The sequence below is a fragment of the Girardinichthys multiradiatus genome, chromosome X (genome assembly GCF_021462225.1).
Source record: "Girardinichthys multiradiatus isolate DD_20200921_A chromosome X, DD_fGirMul_XY1, whole genome shotgun sequence".
In the NCBI taxonomy this organism is placed as follows: domain Eukaryota; kingdom Metazoa; phylum Chordata; class Actinopteri; order Cyprinodontiformes; family Goodeidae; genus Girardinichthys; species Girardinichthys multiradiatus.
The window spans coordinates 23212155-23235407 of record NC_061817.1 but is presented as its reverse complement, the minus strand read 5'-3'; the positions used below and the strand labels follow the sequence as shown (position 1 = coordinate 23235407).

General features: G+C 41.3%; 1 pseudogene; it reads right to left on the bottom strand.

Moving 5' to 3' along the window:
• Positions 1 to 220: 220 nt before the first annotated feature.
• On the bottom strand, positions 221 to 16182 carry LOC124862665 (annotated as a pseudogene).
• Positions 16183 to 23253: the final 7071 nt, after the last annotated feature.

Below are 23253 nucleotides of genomic sequence, written 5' to 3'. Positions count from 1 at the left end.
CCGATTTTGTGTGACCAGTTTGCACAGTTGGTTGATGCAGATGGAGACATTTTTTTTAAATTAGGACAATATTTTTACTGACCAAGTAACATCTCCTTACAAGGGAAAATGTAAAGTACATAACACAGTATTTGTCTTTTAGTAACCACACTTTTCCACTTTAATTTCATACAAAACATCCAGTGACTTTTATTCAAAAGGAGACATCAGTTCACCCAAATCTTCTTTTAATTAATTTATTAAACTTTGCTAAATTCAAAAATTGCAACTCAGAGTAGTTTTTTTTATCATATTTGTTTGGCCCATAAGTAGTCTTGACCTGACAACTTTGGCCACCTTGTCAAAGAGTTTGGACACCTGTGGTCTAAATTGTTCTAATCTTAAATGTCAAATCATAAATAACAGAAATAAAGGTTTAAAAACATCAGTTTGCAGTTAATCTATACAATGTATTTCATTTAATGAGCTAAGTTACAAAAATTAATTAACCTTTTAACAATATTCTAATTCACTGAATGGATCTGTACATCCTATAGCTAAAGCCATAGTGTAAGGTTTACGAAATTCTGAATAGTTTCAAATACCATTCAGTTTTTACTTGAAAACCTTAAGGGGTCTGCCAGAAGGCAAAGCTGAAGAGGAACTTGTTTTTCCTGCCTCCTAGTAATGCCAAGCATATCCCCAAACCACCAACAGACTGGCTTTTGTTGTGGATCGGTGTGGACAGGGTTTAGGGCTAATTCAACAGAAACCATATGGGGTCATCAGGACAAGGCAGGTTGGACAAATATTACCAAACCAAGAGGTGGAATGGTGAGAGAACCTTCCCCCAAAGGAAGACATATGCTGAAATTGAACCAACATGCGGTTCAAGAAAGTTTTAGTTTTAAGCTAAGCACACTTATGGAAGTAGGCCTTTGCACTGTGAATCTTTGACTTAAAGAAATAGCACAGTTATACTAAAGTCTAGTCTTTACCAAAATCTTTATCAGTAAAATGCATTTTTACTGTCATGTTTTAGTGTGGAATATAATTTTAGGTTTCCCTAAGGATTTCCTTAACTCCACTCTTTGACAGGCTAAAATAATGGGCACATTAGTTTAAAACCTGTACAAGTTGCAGGTTTAATTTGTCATAAATTGGAGTATATTCTGGAATTATTTTAATTTTCATGCATAAGAGAGCTGGTGGGCTGGATGACTCCAGCCAACGGTAAGAATGACATATTTTGGCATAACTTTGAATGTAGGAGAGGGAACAGGGTAAGGGTGTAAGGTGTCAGTCAGGATTAGGCAGCCTCTCCCTCTTTTTGACACCGTCTCATCAACAGAAATTCAATCTGCATTTTGCATGCGTTTGTACAAAGAAAACTGGCTGAGCAGCTTTCTACTTTGTCCCAGCTAGATTATCTGCTTCCTTTATTAGGCAAACAGATGGTCACAATAATTAACACAGACCTATAGAAAAAAGCATGTTCTGAATTCAAGTTAAAGGTTAGAATTTCTTCTGTCAAGCATCTACTCTTGTAGGATTTTTTGTTTATGTTTTGTGGGTTTTTTGTGGGGGGTTTGTCAGTCTATTCTGTTCAAGAGCAGCTGATGTAACCTTTTATTCCTACCCATACATAACTCCCCATGAGCCTGATTATATAAGTTCAGGAGGGACAGAATAAATGGAAAATGTGAAGATGCAATTGAAACATGTTACCTGTTTTCCATTGACATTATTGTACAACCTTTAGTACAAAACTGTGATAATGTTTTGTTCACAAAGCATTACAAGGTACATGGCAAAAATGAGAGGTTACAAAATTGCTCTTGTATTGTTGATGTTTGATTTAAAGTTGTATAAAAGGGTACTTTTACTGCAAGAACATTTCAAAGTTTAAACGTGTTAAAGCGCATCAGGCCACTGATATAAACAGGAACTATAATGCTATGCCTTCTTCTCACTGCCGACAGACGGCACAAAGCTCATGAGGAGAAGGAGGGATGGTGAAGCCCACAGCTGGAGTCAGATCCAGCTCATCTTCAGACACTCCAGGTGGAGGCGTGAACTGAAAACGCTGCATGAGGGAGGTGAAGAAGAGGAAGAGCTCCATCTTAGCCAGACTCTCCCCGAGACACACCCTGCGACCTGATGAAACAAGACATTTCACACATTTTTAATCCAGCCATGTTTGGGCAAGTGCATCTGGCGAAAACAAAATGTTGAGCTGTTTTACCTGCAGAAAATGGCAGGAAGGCATCTCTCTTGATGAATTTGCCCTCCATATCCAAGAAATGGGAAGGGTTGAAGGTGTGAGGGCTCTCCCATTCACTCTCATCATACAGAACATATGTAAGAAGGGGAAACACTGTCGTTCCCTGAGGGCAAAAAGATGAGCATGATAATCATCATTCAGGAACATATTATCTGTGGAAGCTCAGAAATATTTCACAACTGTGGACCTCTTTGATGAAGTATCCCTGGAAGGTGACATCTTGACTGGTTTTGTGTGGGATGGCCATGGGGACGATGTTAGCCAGCCTCTGTATCTCGTGGATGACAGCATTGGTGTACGGTAGGTTTTTACGGTCTTCCACTTGAACTTCACGGCCTCCGATTACCCTGGCCAGCTCCTCCTGGACCTGGTCTGCAGAAAGCAAAATGATAGGTGATGGATGTTTTCTCTGTTTAGCTCAGAATGGTCACCAAGGTGATGCACACATGCAGGGGTTTAGCAAATATAGGGCCTAATCTACTAGAATTTTGCATGTATAAAAACAGATGCAACCAAATACTGCACGCAAGGCTGATCTCCTATCTGGGGGCAACAAGGATTACGTTTGTTAAATGAGCAACATAGCAGTTGCAATCCATTTAGCCTGTTTTCTTCATGAATATGGAGAATATATGCAGATTATCAGAATGTGCAAAAATACTGGGGGATATGTGAATGTTATCATTTAGCACACAAAATGTGATTTATTGACCATAAAACTAATTGCAGGTGCTGTTGGTGCGTCTATATTTAGCATGTTTGAAAGGCAGATGCAAAAAGGCAAAGCATTACGAATAAATGTCAGCGAGCATTGTAGCAAGACGGAGGCATAGGTACAATGACGATGGATAGAGAGAATCTTCTGTGCATGCATCCACATATTCGGACTGTTAGAAATAAAAATAGTGGACACATATCATCTACCCCGCAATATCATTTTGAGTTTTTGGAGCAGGTCAGAAATAGAAGGCATGCCATATCTTCTATGGAAAAACTCCTTGCAGAACTGCATGTTGTTGGGTCTAGATCATTCCAGCGCACCATCACTTTATAGCACAAGACCGTTGTCTGGATAGTCCTGGAGTACTGCTTCTATATAGCCCAGTATAGGTGGTGCAGATTTTAGTTCTCTGCTGAATGTTCCACAGCATAGCAAAACCTCACAGGTTGGAGCATGATGCCATGAATGTGAAAGAAGATGACGCCTGGTCACATGCGGGACAGAATAATGCAGTGACACTGCAGACAATCTGATTCAAAACCATTTCTCATGAGCCATTTGAGATATGCATTTTATTTACATCTTTTATGCAATTAAACCAAAACAAAAAACATTGTGATTGAACTTGAGGCATGTTTTGAAAGAAAAAAATAATTAATTATAATGTTATTGACTGTGTCTATATTTCTACTCATATATTTCCCTCAAAACTATTTCTATCATTGGAGCTTTGTGTTTCCGCAGGTTGCGCTAGTGTGCACCCATGCTTTCTCCTCCCTCTTCATTTGCCAGCGGCTCACTTGAAGGACCTCTGCCAATTAATGATCTCCCAACTGTTGACAAGGCATTGAGCATATAGCCTGTAATCCATCAGTCTCATTTCTTTGTTGCTGCAGCAACTTCCAAACAATGTCCTAACAATTGGGACACCATTGGGGACACACAGAGGTATTTTCTGGTCTAATCTGATTTCTGGAGCGCTGTGGGGATTGATGGACATCTGATGATCTTAGTAGATCAGGCCCATAATGGTTAACAGCTTCCCTCTCTTTAATACCAGTGTCGAAATGTCCAAGCCTTCCTGTCTGAAGTTAACTGGGGACCGATGACAATACATCCAAAGTTAAAATACGACACCTACAATAGAATAAACAAGAAAATTATTTACCCCGCACGAGGATTTAAACCAATGGAACAAACATTTTCTAATGCAGAGATAATATCTGTTGATGTTGATTCAAAAGATCTAAATATATCTTAAAACAAGGACTATGAAATATAAGCTTATTTCATTTGTTCAAATTCAGTGACATGTTAGAACAGCCCTACCTCCTGAACCTTTTCATATGTTGTATTGACGAACCCTAAGTAGTGCACAACTGTGAAGTGAAGGGAAAGGGAAACATTGGAAATGGAGGCATATATTTGTCCTCAGGCCCCGTAACTCTGAAACCCCTAAATGAAATCCAATGCAGCTAATTGTATTTACAAGTCACTGGATGACTGAAGCAAAGTCCAGTGCTTTCATATTCAGTTCACCTGAGTAAAAACTTAGCAAAACCACTTACAGCAGCAAGTTATTTCGTAGAAAAAGAAGGACATCTTAATTTTTTTAACAGTTTCCTCCTGTCATTCTTCTGCATTGGCTAGATTTGTATTTTGTGCAACTAATAGTTGTCTTTCAGTCAACAGATTCTCACATCTTAGATGTTATGAAGGGTTTATCAGAATAAAAGCTACTGAACAGATAAGATGTTCTTTTAACTGTAACAATGAGCCGCACAGTGAACAGTTAGCACTGTTGCTTTGCAGCAAGAAGGTCCTATCCTCAAATGCTACCCTGGGCTCTCCAGGCTCTGCATGGCATTTGCATTATCTCTCTGTGCATGTGTGAGTTCTCTCCAGGTACTTCAGGTAAACATGCTGAAAAATTATGTTTTCTAGTTAAAAAAGAAAATCATAGATAACATTTTGTCTTTCTTACCCTGAATTTGTGGATACTTGGCCATGAGCAGCAAACCCCACCTCAAGGTTGTAGCTGTGGTGTCAGTTTCAGCAGAAAATAGGTTGGTCACTGTATAAATCAGGTTCTCCTCAATGTTTGATGCAGCCATCAACCTTAAAAAGATGGATCAACTTGTTGCCTTGCCTCTTCTTTCTGCTTCCGAATCAGAAAACAGTCCACCAGTCCTCTGCATATCTGAGGGTTCAGTGTCTCTCTCAGTTTCTTGATTAAATCCTTCACATATCTGGTCATCATCATAGCATTTTTTAACATCCCCTGATGGCTTTTTATCCATCCGACCAGCCGAGGAAACATATTGTATAGCTCCGAATCAAGAAAAATACATTCAAAAGTAAATTCAATACTAATGAAATCTTTTTGCAAAAAATGATTCACTGTGAGCTTGTTTTAATTTTAAATAAGGAACAGCATTACAGGTTTTATTTTCCCTATCCTTCCACTTCACATTTATGTATTACAAAATGTTGTTCTATTACATAAAGTCTCACACTTTAATAGTTGTGGTTATAACATTACAAACTGGGAAAATGATCTGATTCCGAAAAGGCCTTTTACAGGAATTTAGTTTTGTTTACATGTAAAAACTGTATTGCATCAGTAAGCTCAGTGTTTGCACATCAGAGAATAATTTAACAGCCCCTACCTTTCACAGAGATAACATTTGTCATCATGGCCTGCTAAAGTCCTTTGTTGACTACAAGTATATTATTTACAAAGCAGATCAAGTAAACACTAAGCTTACCTGGATTTCTGCTGAGCCTGATAGGCTTATTGACTCGACTAATCTAGGTTTTTAAATTGAGGATCATCGTATTCAAATCTGCTTCCATACACAATGGATGAGATGATTTTGGATGTTGCATAATTTATTGGACATGATGTGTTGAATGGTTCCCCTGTGGAGCAACAGAGTCATTGCATTATCTTGTGCACAAACTATTTCTTCTCTATGTTCCCAGTTAAACCACCCCAGGCTTGGTTCAACAGCTTAGATTCTATCATATCAAAATTGTTATGGGCATCTAAACCCACAAGTTTAAATACTTCACAAAAGGCTAAAGGTTTAAGAGGATTGGAGCTCCCGAATCTTTATAAATATTACCTGTCACATAGATGAAAATGTATGTCAAAATGGATTTGGAAAAATCCATCAGACAGTCCAAGAATAGAAATTTAACAAACGCTATGTAAGGAAATCGTATACTCACAGGGACCTTGCATTGACTTCCATTCAGTGCTATAGCCTGACCCTGACCCTGACCCTTACCCTAACCCTAAACCTTAACTTATACCTAAACTCAATCCGTACCTTGGTCCTAAAGCTAACCATTAACCCCATTTGCCCGTGTGTGGACCGGGCAAAATGTCCACACAATGTTTGTGTCCCATCAGAGATTGATACACACAATGCTATACAGTATATATATATATATATATACTGTATAGACATGTGCACACACAGCACACAATTACTCAAATGGTTAGAAAAAACAAATCCACTTAACTTACAAAGGCTACAGATTCAACCACAACAATCATTAGATTGTATTAATGAAGTATTTTATGTGTCCATTTCTTTGACAAACACAGCATTATGTCATACCTTTATGATTCTCAAAGATTTGAATAAGGTGTCCACACTCCTCCAAAATCTTCTCCTCTGCAACTCTCTTCCCCATCCCAAAGTCTCTGAGGGTGATGAGGGCAAAACAACGCAACTCTTTCCATGTTTCTCCATTTGTAAACAGAATTCCTTTACAGCACACAGAAATCAAAATCAAAATTAATTTGTACTTGATGCATTTGCATTTGTATGTTTATAATATTGTCAGGTAGATAATAAAACAAAATGCAAATTGTATAGGTACAGGGCTTTACAAAAGTATTCATACCTCTTATCGACCTTTACGTAAACAAACTTCAATCTATTTAATCAATTTTGGGGTTTTATATGATAGAGCAACAATATGTAGTGCATAGTCGATGGGAAAAAGATAAATGTACATCAAAATGTTTTAGAAGTATTTATCTTAAAAGAGTAGCATGCATTTGTATGCAGCCCCTTTACTATAATACCCCGAAATAAAATCAACTACAACCAATCTCCTTCAGAAGTTAGCTAAATAGTAAATATCCACCTGTGATCCCTTTTTTTAGTTTAAATAAAGCTCCTCAAAGGATTGTTAGAGATCATTTGTTAACAAACAGCAGCATGTAGTCAAATGAACACAGCACACAGGTCTGGTAGAAAGTTGAGGAGACGTTTTAAGTACAGTAGTAGTAGGTAAAATAGTATAATTGTCATAATGTGGGTTTTGCGGTGGGACCTGCAAGGAGAAGCCAGGAGCCAGACAATTGAAGGTAAGTTGCATTTAATATTTCCTCACTCACAAGAACAATAGATTAACTGGAAATATCCAGGGCCAGAACCAGACCCAGGCCAGGACACAGAGTAGCATTCCAGGAAGGTAAATCGCGACTGCAACAACCAGGTAATCCACAACAAAGATAGGAACGACCAGGACTCAGTGGTGAACAACAAACAACAGTTTTTAAATACAAACAAAACAGCAGGGGGAACCAATGAACAATGAGACTAACTAATCAAAGGAACAAGGAATAGGTGTAGGGCAGGGAGACTGAACAAAAACAAAACACAGACACAGGCTGGGCATGACATAGCGCCTCCCCTTTAAGGGCGGATCCCACAAAGTCCAAAAATCCAAAGCCAAAACAAAAACAGAAATACCCGACCAAGGTGGGTGGAGGGGCCACGGAGGGAAGGCCAGAGACAAAACCAAAAACAACCCGACAAGAGCGGGCGGATGGGGACTCGGAAGGACCAGAAATAAACAAAACAAAATAGAGTTCAGGAGGACGGCCAGGACGAAGACCTGGAGGACATCCAGGTGAAACCCAGAGCTGAGGAGGATGGTGATGAAGGCGCAGGCAGTTAGGAGGCCGGCGATGGGACCAGAAGAACCCATGACGAAGCTTGTCAGGAGGCCGGCCCAGACGTGTAGAGGAACAATAGATTAACTGGGAATATCCAGGGCCAGAACCAGACCCAGGCCAGGACACAGAGTTACATTCTAGGAAGGTAAATCACGACTGCAACAACAAAGTAATCCACAACAAAGATAGGAACGACCAGGACATAGCGGGAACAACAAACAACAGTCAGCAAGTCATTTCTACCGCTTATTCCATAGTGGGTTGTGGGAAAGCTGGTGCCTATCTCCAGCAGTCTATGGGCCAGAGGCGGGGTACACCCTGAACAGGTCGCCAGTCCATCGCAGGGCAACACACAAACAACCATGCACACACTCATTTACACACCTAAGGGCAATTTAGAGTGACCAATTGACCTAACAAAGCATGTCTTTGGACTGTGGGAGGAAGCCGGAGTACCCGGTGAGAATCCACGCATCCACGGGGACAACATAAGACCCCTGGCCGGGAATCAAACCCAGGACCTTCTTGCTGCAAGGCAACAATGCTACCAACTGCGCCACCGTGCAGCCCACGACAAACGACAGGGTTTAAAAAATCAAAGAAAGTCATTGTTAATAGAAAAACTATAATACCATTTGCATTTTGCTGCAAGCCATGTAGGGACCCCTTCAAACACAGAAACGAAGGTGCTCTAGTCAAATGAGGACAAACTATTTGTGTCACAACAAGATGACGTCTGCGATTTTTGTTTTTCTATAACCAGTAAACACTCGTACTCGTACTCGTCGTCTTCCGCTTATCCGGGACCGGGTCGCAGGGGCAGCAGACTCAACAGAGACGCCCAGACGTCCCTCTCTCCAGACACCTCCTCCAGTTCCTCCAGGGGGAGCCCAAGGCGTTCCCAGGCCAGCCGAGAGACATAGTCCCTCCAGCGTGTCCTGGGCCGTCCCCTGGGCCTCCTCCCGGTGGGACGTGCCTGGAACACCTCCCGAGGAAGGCATCCAGGAGGCATCCAGTATAGATGCCCGAGCCACCTCAACTGGCTCCTCTCGATGTGGAGGAGCAGCGGCTCTACTCCGAGCCCCTCCCGGATGGCCGAGCTCCTCACCCTATCTCTAAGGGACTGCCCGGCCACCCTACGGAGGAAACTCATTTCAGCCGCTTGTATCTGGGATCTCGTTCTTTCGGTCATTACCCAAAGTTCATGTTCATAGGTGAGGGTAGGAAAGTAGACCGACCAGTAAATTGAGAGCTTTGCTTTTCGGCTCAGCTCTCTCTTCACCACAACGGACCGGCACAGCGCCCCCATTACTGTGGCAGCCGCACCGATCCGTCTGTCGATCTCCCGTTCCATTCTTCCCTCACTCGTGAACAAGACCCCGAGATACTTAAACTCCTCCACTTGAGGCAGGAACTCCCCTCCAACCTGAAGAGGACAAGCCACCCTTTTCCGGTCGAGTACCATGGCCTCGGACTTGGAGGAGCTGATCCTCATCCCAGCCGCTTCACACTCGGCTGCGAACCGCCACAGCGCATGCTGTAGGTCTTGGCTAGAGGGGGCCAGCAGGACCACGTCATCTGCAAAAAGAAGAGACGAAATCCACTGGTCCCCAAACCCGACCCCTCCGGCCCTTGGCTGCGTCTAGAAATCCTGTCCATAAAAGTTATGAACAGGACCAGTGACAAAGGGCAGCCCTGCCGGAGTCCAACATGCACTGGGAACAGGTCCGACTTAGTGCCGGCAATGCGGACCAAACTCCTGCTCCGCTCGTACAGGGACCGGATGGCCCCTAGTAAAGGGCCCCCGATTCCATACTCCTGGAGCACCCCCCACAGGGCATCACGAGGGACACAGTCGAATGCCTTCTCCAGGTCCAAAAAACACATGTGAACCGGTTGGGCAAACTCCCATGAACCCTCGAGCACCCTGTAGAGGGTATAGAGCTGGTCCAGTGTTCCACGGCCAGTACGAAAACCACACTGCTCCTCCTGAAGCTGAGGTTCGACTATCGGTCAGACTCTCCTCTCCAATACCCTGGCGTAGGCCTTACCAGGGAGGCTGAGGAGTGTGATCCCCCTGTAGTTGGAACACACCCTCCGGTCCCCCTTCTTATGAAGGGGGACCACCACCCCAGTCTGCCAGTCCAGAGGCACTGTCCCCAACCGCCACGCAATGTTGAAGAGACGTGTCAACCATGACAGCCCTACAACATCCAGAGACTTGAGGTACTCAGGGGGGATCTCATCCACCCCCGAAGCCTTGCCACCGCGGAGTTTTTAACCACCTCGGTGACTTCAGCCTGGGTGATGAAAGAGTTCAACCCCGAGTCCCCAGCCTCTGTTTCCACCACGGAATGCGTGATGGCAGGATTGAGGAGATCCTCGAAGTACTCCTTCCACCGCCCGATAATGTCCTCAGTCGAGGTCAGTAGTCTCCCGCCCCCACTATAAACAGTGTTGGCGAAGCACTGCTTCCCCCTCCTGAGGCGACGGACGGTTTGCCAGAATTGCTTCGAGGCCAACCGGTAGTCCTTCTCCATGGCCTCACCGAACCCCTCCCAGGTCTGAGTTTTTGCCTCTGCCACAGCCCGGGACGCAGCACGCTTGGCCTCACGGTACCCGTCAGCCGCCTCAGGAGTCCCACAAGCCAACCACAGCCGATAGGACTCCTTCTTCAGCTTAACAGCATCCCTTACTGCCGGTGTCCACCACCGGGTTCTGGGATTGCCGCCGCGACAGGCACCGCAGACCTTACGGCCACAGCTACGGGCAGCAGCATCGACAATAGATGCGGAGAACATGGTCCACTCGGACTCTATGTCTCCAACATCCCCCGGGATCTGGTCGAAGCTCTCCCGGAGGTGGGAGTTGAATACATCCCTGGCCGAGGGCTCTGCCAGGCGTTCCCAGCAGACCCTCACTATGCGCTTGGGCCTGCCAAGTCTGTCCGACTTTCTCCTCCTCCAGCGGATCCAACTCACCATCAGGTGATGATCAGTGGACAGCTCAGCCCCTCTCTTCACCCGAGTGTCCAAAACATGCGGCCGAAGGTCTGATGATACGACAACAAAGTCGATCATCGACCTCCTGCCTAGGGTGTCCTGGTGCCAAGTCCACTGATGGACACCCTTATGTTTGAACATGGTGTTCGTTATGGACAATCCGTGACTAGCACAGAAGTCCAATAACAAAACACCACTCGGATTCAGATCGGGGAGGCCATTCCTCCCAATCACGCCTCTCCAGGTGTCACTGTCATTCCCCACGTGGGCGTTGAAGTCCCCCAGCAGAATAATGGAGGCCCCGGGAGGGGCACTATCCAGCCCCCCGACAGGGACGCCAAGAAGGCCGGGTACTCTGCACTGCCACTCGGCCCGTAGGCTGAAATGATAGTCAGAGACCTCTCCCCAACCCGAGGGCGCAGGTATACGACCCTCTCATCCACTGGGGTAAACCCCAACACGAGACGGCTGAGCTGGGGGGCAACAAGCAAACCCACACCAGCCCGCCGCCTCTCCCCGTGGGCCACTCCAGAGTAGAACAGAGTCCGACCCCTCTCAAGGAGATGGGTTCCAGAGCCCACGCTGTGCGTGGAGGCGAGCCCGACTATTTCTAGTCGATATCTCTCGACCTCCCGCACAAGCTCAGGCTCCTTCCCCCCCAGCGAGGTGACATTCCACGTCCCTAGAGCCAGCCTAAGCATCCGGGGATCGGGCCGCTGAGGTCTCCACCTTCGTCCGCCACCCAATCCTCTTTGCACCGGTCCCTCACGGTTCCCCCTGCAGGTGGTGGGCCTACTGGGGGACCAGTAAACATATTTTTCAATTTTATGGGTGTCGCTAAGACTATAAAGAACAGTTCTGGCAAAGTTATAGTGCCATGCGCAAGTATTCATACCCTTTAAACCCTATTAGATTTCATCATATTACAAACATCATATATTTACTAGAAATCAATTATTGCACATCACACTGAACACACCATCCCCATGTTGAAATATGGTGATAATCATCTTCAGCAATGACTGGGAAGCTGGTCAGAGTTGATGGGAAGCTGAATGGAGCTAAATACAATGGGTAATACCACCAAAAACTACAGCCAAAGCATTGATCAAAGCCTATTCATGTGTTAGAATGGCCCAGTCAAAGCCCAGAACTAAACTCCTTTGAGAATCATTGGCACAACTTGAAAATTGCAATTGTTTATAGATGCTTTTCATCCAATCTGACCAAGCTTGAACTTTTTTGCAAAGACAAAGGGGCAGGCATGTCAGTTTATTTCTACTGCAAATGTTTAATGTAAGTAGCAACAAGTAGAAAGCCACCCTTTTCAGATCTTCATTAGTAAAAATTTTAAAAATCATATGTTTCATTTTTCTTGTGCTTCCCAATTATGCATCACTTTGTGTTGGTTTATCACATAAAATTCCAATTAAATACATCGAAGTTTGTGGTTATAATAAGAGAGAAAGTGAAAAGGTTTCAGAATTGTCTATTGTTACTTTTTGCAAAACTCTGTATGTGTTCGATTCTGATCTTACCATGACCTTTGTAGAATATAAACTGTCTATGTGTGTAACTGTAATGTGCAGATAGAGGAGAGGGGAGTAAAGCAAAGGGAGTGAAGATAGAGGTCATAAATTATGGAAGCAAATCGTTACCATATTTCAAATGAAAAAGCATTTCAGAAATGCTTTTTCATTTTAAGAATGTGGCTGCATTGTTTGACTCATAAATGAAATTAGTTATCAATCATCCTATTTGCATTTGCATTTTCTCCTTCAAGACTGCTCATTCTTTCACTTAATTAAAATGAAAAAGAAAAAGACATTTGAGATTTATTTTTCAAAATGTACCCCAGCAAATAAATACCAAAATTCAATTTGAAATGTAAAATTTGAAAATGAAAAAGCATTTCCAGAAATGCTTTTTCATTTTAAGAATGTGGCTGCGTTATTTGACCCATAAATAAAATTAGTAATCAATCATCCTATTTGCATTTGCATTTTCTTCTTCATGACTGCACATTTTATGCCATAATCAAAAAGAAAACAAAGCAGACATTGCTTTTTCGTTTTCGTGGTCTGCCCGCAAAGTCCTGCCCAGAACTCGAAAACGAAAAAGCATTCCGAGCTGCGGGCGCAGAAGAGTGACGTCAGCAGCCGCTCTTCCTCAGCTCCCTGCTGACCGAGCTACCCATCTTGTTCGGTAGGAGGCGCTGTGCACGTCTGCAGTGCATTACATTGCAAACGTGCCGAGAAATTGATTGAATTGCAGCAGGACCGAGCTCAATTTGTGGCAGTGGCAGGCAGAACTGGTAGTCTGAATTCTGAATTGTCACTCACAGAAAAATATAAATAAATGCTTAAAAACACGCTGGATCTCCCAGGCCATAAGGCTGCCACAAGGATGCCACAGCCTGCCACCGGAACTACCAGTTCTGCCTGCCACTGCCACTGCTGTAATTCAATCAATTTCTCGGCACGTTTGCAATGTAATGCAATGCAGACGTGCACAGCGCCCCCTACCGAACAAGATGGGTAGCTCGGTCAGCAGGGAGCTGAGGAAGAGCGGCTGCTGACGTCACTCTTCTGCGCCCGCAGCTCGGAATGCTTTTTCGTTTTCGAGTTCTGGGCAGTACTTTGCGGGCAGACCACGAAAACGAAAAAGCAATGTCTGCTTTGTTTTCTTTTTGATTATGGCATAAAATGTGCAGTCATGAAGAAGAAAATGCAAATGCAAATAGGATGATTGATTACTAATTTTATTTATGGGTCAAATAACGCAGCTACATTCTTAAAATGAAAAAGCATTTCTGGAAATACTTTTTCATTTTCAAATTTTACATTTCAAATTGAATTTTGGTATCTATTTGCTGGGGCATATTTTAAAAAATAAATCTCAAATGTCTTTTTCTTTTTCATTTTAATTTAGTGAAGGAATGAGCAGTCTTGAAGAAGAAAATGCAAATGCAAATAGGATGATTGATAACTAATTTCATTTATGAGTCAAACAATGCAGCCACATTCTTAAAATGAAAAAGCATTTCTGGAAAGGCTTTTTCATTTTCAAATTTTACATTTCAAATTGAATTTTGGTATCTATTTGCTGGGGTACATTTTGAAAAATAAATCTCAAATGTCTTTTTCTTTTTCATTTTAATTAAGTGAAAGAATGAGCAGTCTTAAAGAAGAAAATTAAAATGCAAATAGGATTATTGATAACTAATTTCATTTATGAGTCAAACAATGCAGCCACATTCTTAAAATGAAAAGCATTTCTGAAAATGCTTTTTCATTTGAAATATGGTAACGATTTGCTTCCATAATAAATTGGTGAAGGACAGGGGATTACCGGATGGGGGTGAAGAAGATAGGGGAGGATAAGCTTGCTAAAAGAAAATAACCAGAAGCACTCCTTATTTGGACACAAGGAACTGTTATGCTATACATGAGTGACATGATATATGTATATGTTGAAGACAACCTTGAGACATAATAAAACGAGCTGAAACCAGAGGGTAGCAGAGTTGTTGCTCGCAGGTGTTTGGCTGGGGTATTTTTCTCTCACTCTGCGCAGAGGCGAACTTAAGTTGATTGAACTTTGTGTTTATGTCTATCTTTTGAAACCTGTGCCCAAATCAACGGACCCGGGGAAGCAGAGACGGCTTCGACACCTTTGTTTATATCATGAAATATAGGTGGAATTTCTCTTTCTCCAAACTCGTCTGCATAGCTGACCAGAGCCTCTTTGACTGTCTTGTATCCAGCAAGGACAACCACTTTTTTTGGTCCAAAATAAAATACATTAATAGTTGTGGTTGTAATGTTACTAATTCTGAAAATGATCTCAAAGGTTTAAGGCATTTGTGTACATGTCAAAACTGTATTGCACCAGTAAGCTCAGTGCTTGGACATCAGACAATAATTTAACAGTCCCTACCTTTCACATAGAACATTTGTCATCATGTCCTGCTAAACTCCCTCTTTGACTAAAGTATGTTATTTATTTTTTATGAAACATTTGGCTTACCTGGATTTCTGCTGAGCCTGATAGGCTTATAGAGTCATTGACCCGACTGACCAGGTTTGTAAATCGAGGATCATCGTATTCAAATCTGCTTCCAAACACGATGGAAGAGATGATGTTGGATGTTGCATAATTTATTGGACGTGATGTGTTAAATGGTTCCCCTGTGGAGTAACAGAATCAGTTTATCTTGTGCTGTCAAAATGCACTTCACTTAACGTTATCATTGTAACGTGTCCATTTCTTAGACAAACACAGCATTATGTCATACCTTTATGATTCTCAAAGATTTGAATAAGGTGTCCACACTCCTCCAAAATCTTCTCCTCGGCAACTCTCTTCCCCATCCCAAAGTCTCTGAGGGTGGTGAGGGCAAAACGACGCAACTCTTTCCATGTTTCTCCATTTGAAAACAGAATTCCTTTACAGTACACGAAAAAAGAAAAATTTTACTTTTATTTAGGCATTTGCATTTGTATGTTTATAATATTGTCAGGCAAAAGATAAAACAAAAATTGTATAGGTACAGTGCTTTGCCAAAGTACTCTTATCGACCTTTTCATACAACACATAAAAATCACAATTAAATACATTAAAGTTGGCAAGAGAACAATTGAAACGGTTTCTGAATTGTCTATTGTTACTTTTTGCAAAACTCTGTATGTGTTTATTTGTGATCTTACCATGACCTTTGATTATATCATGAAATATAGGTGCAATGTCTCTGTCTCCAAACTCGTCTGCATAGCTGACCAGAGCCTCTTTGACTGTCTTGTATCCAGCAAGGACAACCACTTTTTTTGGTCCAAAATAAACTGTAAATACAGACCCATATTTTTTGGAAAGCTGGATGGATTAAAAAGAGAAAATTAATCAGAGATTAAACTAGTTTATAAGTATTTGCTGCATAAATACTACACAGGAGCCTGAGCCAGTACAGTAAACCCACCTGACAGTGTTTTGTAAGGTCTCTGGAGATCAAGTTGCAGCAGGTTGCCAAGCAGAGGCAGAGACTTCGGTCCTGGAGGTTCTTTGCCTGTTTCTCTGGAGGAAGAACCAAGAGAAATCAAATAAAGTATAATCAAGAGAACTACTCCCATCACAGTGGTAGGACTGGAGAAAAGAGAAGCAAAGTCCTTCAAAGCCTCCATGTGCTCAGCTTCTTGTCCGAGTCTACACATACGATACAGAGGAGTTTGTGTTGCTGTGAAAAGCTCATGGGAATGTTGCTTCACCTATAGGTTAGCTCTGCGTTAGCCACACCCAACTTCCTGAGTCGTTTGTCCCTGCATAATTCTTAAAGCTTTGATGAATAGAAAATCCCTCCCCTCAGAGGATGTGGATTTAAACTCTTATCACAGTGAAGCCCTTTAGTAATAATGAAAAACTGAATGTGTCATGTTTCCTACAATATGCTGTAGCTAGATATCTGTCTGCTAATTTTCTATGTGGTTGTACTGGTACATGGTTTTTATGTGTATTTTGTTTTTTATTTTATTATTTATTCCGTATTTTGTAGCTTTATGCTTTTCTATCAGTGGTGTGCGATATGGCATGCTCTGTTTTGGGGATGTAGACAGTAAATATGTCCAATAAGCTTGCAGCATGAGTTTGCCATATGTCCAGTGATTTCGGTTCACCTCTGCCAGGTTGTCAATAATTACTTTGCATGTTTCTATATTCTCTGGTGACTTTGATAAGGAGACAGATGGTGTCGAAACATGATTGTGTGCCAGCGTTTTATACATGCAAAGCAAAGCACTTTGTGAATTGAAAAAGATATTTACAAGGTTCACAGATTACTTATAAAATGTCAGCATTACATTGTGACATGCCTGTGGTTCAGAAATAAAAAAATGTCACATGACGGTAAATCATTATTCATTATTTACTTCACAGATGCAAAAACGGATTTTATTTCAGTTCCATCAAATTATCATTTGCTGTAGAAAAAACTGTGGAAATCTTGTTAACAGTGAAACTTTAATACTGGATTCCTAAGAGAGATGAGGTATTAATTACAGTTTTTAAGGTCCAATGAAATTAATTGCTTTGTATTTTAGAAAATTAAATATGAAACCCTCAGACAAACAAAGTTACAGCAATTGTTCTGAATGCGGTTTCACATCTTCATGCTTGTGCAATTAAACAACTTTATGCTTTGGGACACAATTCATAGCTTTATGTCCCCTTGAACTTCTGCAGTAAAACCCACACTTATTTACTCAACTAAAAGATTAACAAAGTGTACATTCATCTTTGGATTCATTTCAAATATTGTTTCTAATGCATCATCATAAAAACGTAATTCCTAAAAAAGAGGCCTTAAAGTAAAGCATCATTACACTTATCAGTTTGACGAGGATTCTTTGTAAGTGTAAACACTATGTATTATGTAGTATAAATGTCTAATATCCTTCAAAGGTTCATGATGTACTTCAAAGAAACACAACATTTTTATATTTGTGCGCACCATATTAAAAACATTTGAAGGGAACTCCCTTAGAGATAGGGTGAGGAGCTCGGCCATCCAGGGGGAGCTCAGAGTAGAGCCGCTGCTCCTCCACATCGAGAGGAGTCAGCTGAGGTGGCTCGGGCATCTGTTTTGGATGCTTCCCAGAAAACCTTCTCTTGGGAGGTTAAATAGGCAAAGCACATTCTGGGGAACTAAAGGCAAAAAGACAATTTCAGAGTATAATCGCACCTCGCGGGTGAAAAGGCATAACTCTTCAAACATGAATCCAAAGTGACTACGATCTTACGGTTGAATACCCGCAAATAGAAAGACACAAAGTTAAGGATGATCAACTGCTCAGATAATCCAGCATTCATTCGAAGCTGGCAATTAAGACAACGGTAACTCGAACCTTTCTTTCTGAGGTCTACAAAGAAGCAACCTGTGTTCGGAACTGCAGTTCTGCACGCGGATGCAGCCCGACCCCCCTACTGGACGAGTCCGGCTGGACTGGTCCGGACCACCTTTGCTTTCCAAAACCAGCGTTCTTTGGAACCCCTGCTTCAGAGCGGTTCACGTAGAAGGTGGTGTTTGGGCGGAGAAAATTAGTTGAGGATAAAATAATCTAAATACTATTTATTTTATGACATTTTGCTTTGTTTGTGTTGAAAAGTAAGCAATCGAAGTGCTAGCAGGCTGTCCATTCAGCTAATGTGGATAGGCATTTTAGTCTTTTTAGCCTTGAGGCTAGTTATTTGTCCTGTGTGGTTGTCAGGATCTGCCATTTTGGGTTTTTGATTTACTTTTTCTATGTCAGGTGTTTTTCTGTTTCTTCTAGATTAGTTGTTTACTTACATTTAATTATCACTACCTAGATTCTTGTGTTCTTGTGTTTCCCTTTAGATTTACTTTTCCCGGGTTTTGTTATTTCAGTTTAGTTCTCTGATTATTCTTGGTTCTTATGTTTCTTTTGGTTTATTATCTTGGTCCATAGTTTTACTTTGATCCGTTTTCCCTGAGTTTTGTTATTTATAGTTTTGTTTTTGTAGTCAGGTTCCTTTGGTTATGTTATTGTCTAGCTTCCCTAATGTTTTCCCCTCTGGATTTATGTTATGGTTTAGCTCTCGTGTTTCGTTTTGTTTCTAGCCTTGTCACCTTAGCAACTATTCACCTTCCCTCAGTTCTCTACAGCCTGGTCCACACCTGAATTCCATCTCCCCTGATTTCCTATCTCTCATTCTCATTGGTCCATACTCCACTTCCCTCTGTTCATAAGCCCTCTGTTCTTGTTTGTTCCTCGCTGGTTCCCTCCATTTGAATCTCCATTGACAACTCCATTCAGCTACCCTCGCCTAAGTGCTTTGCCTACTATGTTCCTGCAGTATCAACTTTGTAGTTGATACTGCAGTGATTTTGCTACATTCTTGCTACATTTGGAAAACCTTTTGATTATTCTTAAAATAAAGAAGAAGACTCCGTTAAACATGCTGCTGCCTAGCTCTTGTCTGTGCTTTGGTCACTCTAAACCTCAGAACGTGACATTAAAGGTAATAAAACATCCTGAAAAATATGTTTTCAGAAAATAAAAAACAAAAATCACAGATAACATTTTGTCTTTCTTACCCTGAATTTGTGGATATTTGGCCATGAGCAGCAAACCCCACCTCAAGGTTGCAGCTGTGGTGTCAGTTCCAGCAGAAAAAAGGGTGGTCACTGTATAAATCAGGTTCTCCTCAATGAACTGAGTGTCTTTCACATAAGAGTCCTGCCCAAAAAAATATACATGAGACGAATGGAGTTTAAGCGAAAATTCAACATGGAAGACTCACCATCACCTCCAGCTTCGCCTAATTACTCCTCAATGCGGCTCTGCTCCACCAATCAGCGTCAAGTCTGCATTTCTCCCCGGCCAATCATTCTTCAAGGCTCCTTTTTAAAAGATCTTCATCCATGGATCCCTCTGTTCTGCAGCTGAACTTTGACCCTTCTCCACCCCATCTCCACCATTTGGCTTCAAAACTCCTTCCAAATCTCCTCAGGCCTCTACTCCACCACCAGTAAATTCAATATTAATTGAATCATTTTGTAAAAAAGACTCACTGTGCGCTTGTTTTAATACATTTTTAATAAGAACAGCACTGGAGGTTTTGTTTTACTATTTAAAAACAAATCTGAACAGAGTGGCTTATGTATTTATTCAGGCCTCTTAACCTTGATACACCCAAATAAAATGAGCAACAGTTGCCCCATTGTATGCTAGCAAACACAATCAATTTATGTGAATTTCTCAGTGAATTTCTCAGTATGAAACCATAAATGTTTTGGGAACATTAGTGAACAATCTACATCATGAAGACCAAGGAGCGTAGCAGACAAGTCAGGAAGAAAAATGTGGAGAGGTTTAATGCAGGGTTAGGTTGTAAAACAATACCCCCAACTTTGAACATCTTATGAAGCAATCCAAAGTTTAAAAATAGAAAGAGCATGCCACAACTGCCAAACTACCAAGACAAGGACATCCTCCTAAACTGACAGATTGGGTAAGTAGAGCATTAATCAGAGTAGCAGCCAAGAGGCCAATGGTGACTCAAGAGAAGCAACTGAGGTTTAATGGTCAGGTGGAAGAATATGTCTAGCAGAAAAAACTATTAGTCCCTAGTCACTCCACAAATCTGGCCTCTATGGAACATTGGCCAGAAGAAAGTCATTTTTGAAAAGCAGCCTTAAGAGGTCTATACACAAAACGTTATGTGTGGAGGAAAATTAAAAGCAAGCATGTATGCACATCACCACCACCACCACGACTAACAACAATAACAGCATGGTAGTGGCAGAAAGATGCTGTGGGGATGCACAGCAAGGACAGGTAGGCAGATTTAAATGAAGGATGGAGCTAAATAAAGGACAATCCAGGAAGAACACATGCAGATCAGGGCAACACATGTCTATTTAGCAGAGTCTGCTAAATAGAAACACAGACCAAACTTAATATTTTACATGTGAAATCTTTTAAAGCCATGTGTCCCCAATCCCTCCACTTCACACTTATGCATTACAACATGTTGTTCTATTACATAAAGTCTCAATAAAATACATTAATAGTTGTGGTTGTAACATTACAAATTGTGAAAATGATCTGATTCCGAAAAGGCCTTTTACAGGAATTTTGTTTTGGGATACTTGTTTAAATGTAAAAACTGTATTGCAGCAGTAAGCTCAGTGTTTGCACATCGGGCAATAATTCAACAGCCCCTACCTTTCACACAGAGAACATTTGTCGTCATGAACTACTATAGTCCCTCTTTGACTACAAGTATATTATTTACAAAGCAGATCAAGTGAAACATTAAGCTTACCTGGATTTCTGCTGAGCCTGATAGGCTTATAGAGTCATTGGCTCGACTGACCAGGTTTGTAAATGTATCACAAGCTTTTAAGGTAGCTGTAATTAAATCTTTACTTAAGAAACCTTCGCTTGATCAAGATAGTTTAATAAATTACAGACCTATATCCAATCTTCCATTCTTATCTAAAATTCTTGAGAAAATAGTTGCTAATCAAATGTGTGAGCATTTATACAGCAATGACCTGTTTGAAGAGCTTCAGTCAGGCTTCAGAGCTCATCATAGCACTGAAACAGCTCTGCTGAAAGTCACTAATGATATTCTTATGGCCTCAGATAATGGACTTGTGTCTGTTCTGGTTCTGTTAGATCACAGTGCTGCATTTGATACAGTTGATCACAATATTCTCTTAGAAAGGCTGGAATATGCTGTAGGGATCAGGGGAACAGCGCTAGGTTGGTTTAAATCTTGTTTGTCTGACAGATTCCAGTTTGTTCATGTAAATGATAAATCATCTTTGTCGGCAAGAAGTTGTCGTCTTTGGACCCGAGTCTTTAGAAAAGAAACTGCTTAGTCGATCACTTAACCTGGATGGCATAAATAGACCTCCGGTAATAAAGTAAAAAACCTTGGTGTTATTTTTGACCAGGACGTGTAATTTAAATCCCATATTAAGCATATTTCTAGGATTTCCTTTTTTCACCTCCGGAACATTGCCAAAATTAGAAATATCCTATCCAGGAGTGACGCTGAAAAACTAGTCCATGCATTTGTTACTTCAAGGCTGGACTACTTTTTTTATTGTGTGTCCTTTTTATATGCTCCTCTGTAAATGGTTTGTGATAATACCATATTGCCAAAAGTATTCGGTCACACCACCAAATCAGTGGATTCAGGTGGTCCAATCATTTCCATGGCTGTAGGTTTGTAAAATGTGGTGTGGAGAAACTTGATTGGCCTGATCTGAACCTTCTTTGATACGAATTAGAGCGGAGGATGCAATTCTGCTGGCAACGGTGTGTCCATCAACCAATTGAACCTTATAGATTAAGAATTGAATGTCATCAAAGTTCATGTACATGTAAAAGTAGACAGACAAATGCTTTTAGCAACATAGAGTATGTTATGTTCTTTTCTGCTGTGTAGATGTGTTGGGGTGTAGACAGCAAACATGAGTGACCTCCACCCTTATTTTACCCAACCAATAAGCTTGCAGCATGAGTTTGCCAAAAGTCCAGTGATTTCTGTTTACCTCTTTCAGGTTGTCAATAATTACTTTCCTTGTTCCTGTATTCTGTTGTCATAGTGATGAAGACACAGGTGGTGTCAAACCATTAGTCCCTTTGACATTTTCACAAAAATAGCCAAAAACTAATCCATGAGCTCAAGTCCTGTGTTGCATTTTGAAGACACAGAGGAGTCTGTGTTGCTGGGAAAAGCTCATAGGAATGTTGCTTCACCTATAGGTATTCTATTCACCCCTTACCCCTACATGGCCTTTGTGAACCATTTATCTTTCGTTGGCTCAGTCAGCTGCCTGAGGTTTTTTAACTGAATAGATGCCTGCTTTTTAGATGGGCAATGTAAGATATTTACAAGAATTTACAAAAATGTTTTATAAAATGTCATCATTACATTGTGAAAAAAAAATGGCAGGAGCTTTAATGTCACACAAGGATAAATGTCACACAAGGGTAAATCATTTATTCATGATTTATTTTACATGTTGAAAAGTGGTTTTTTTTTATCATTTTCATCAAAGCATCACTTGCTTTGGGAAAAACTGAAAATCTTGCTAACAGTGAAACGTTTGTGCTATGTTTCACAGAGAGAGGAGGTAATGTGTATTACAGTTTTTAAAGTCCTGTGAAATCAACTGTTTAACACTCAAGAAAATAATATATGAACCCCTCATACAAAAACTAACCTACTGCAATGTTCTGAATGCAGTTTCACACATTCATGCTTGTACAATTAAACAACTTTATGTTATGATTAGGGGTTGTTTGGTTTTTGGTTTCTGGTTTTTTCTTATGTTTTTCACAGTTAAGGTTTTGACTCGTTCTTTTGTTATTCTTCTTAGATTTTGAATCATGCTTCTGTTATTTTCCTGGTTCATGCTTTTGTTTTGTCGTCTTGTTCATGTTTTGTCAAGTTTGGTTTTCGGATCTGGTTATGCTTTTGCTTCATGTTTTTCTAGTTTGTGTTCAAGAGTCTCTGTTTTGCTCCAGTCACGTTTTGTTCAGTCAATTAAGTTTATTCGGTTCACCGGCACCATGTTAATCAGTTTTGTTTTCCACCTGTACCATGCTCCATTTATACACACCTGTTCAGTTAGTCGTCACGGAAACATTTCTCGTTTTCATGCTCATGTCTTGTTTGCAAACCGAGTCTTGTCTTTTTGATCATGCCATGCCTGTCTTGCCTGCCCGTTTGTTTTGTTCCTGCCTCCTGCTGAGTG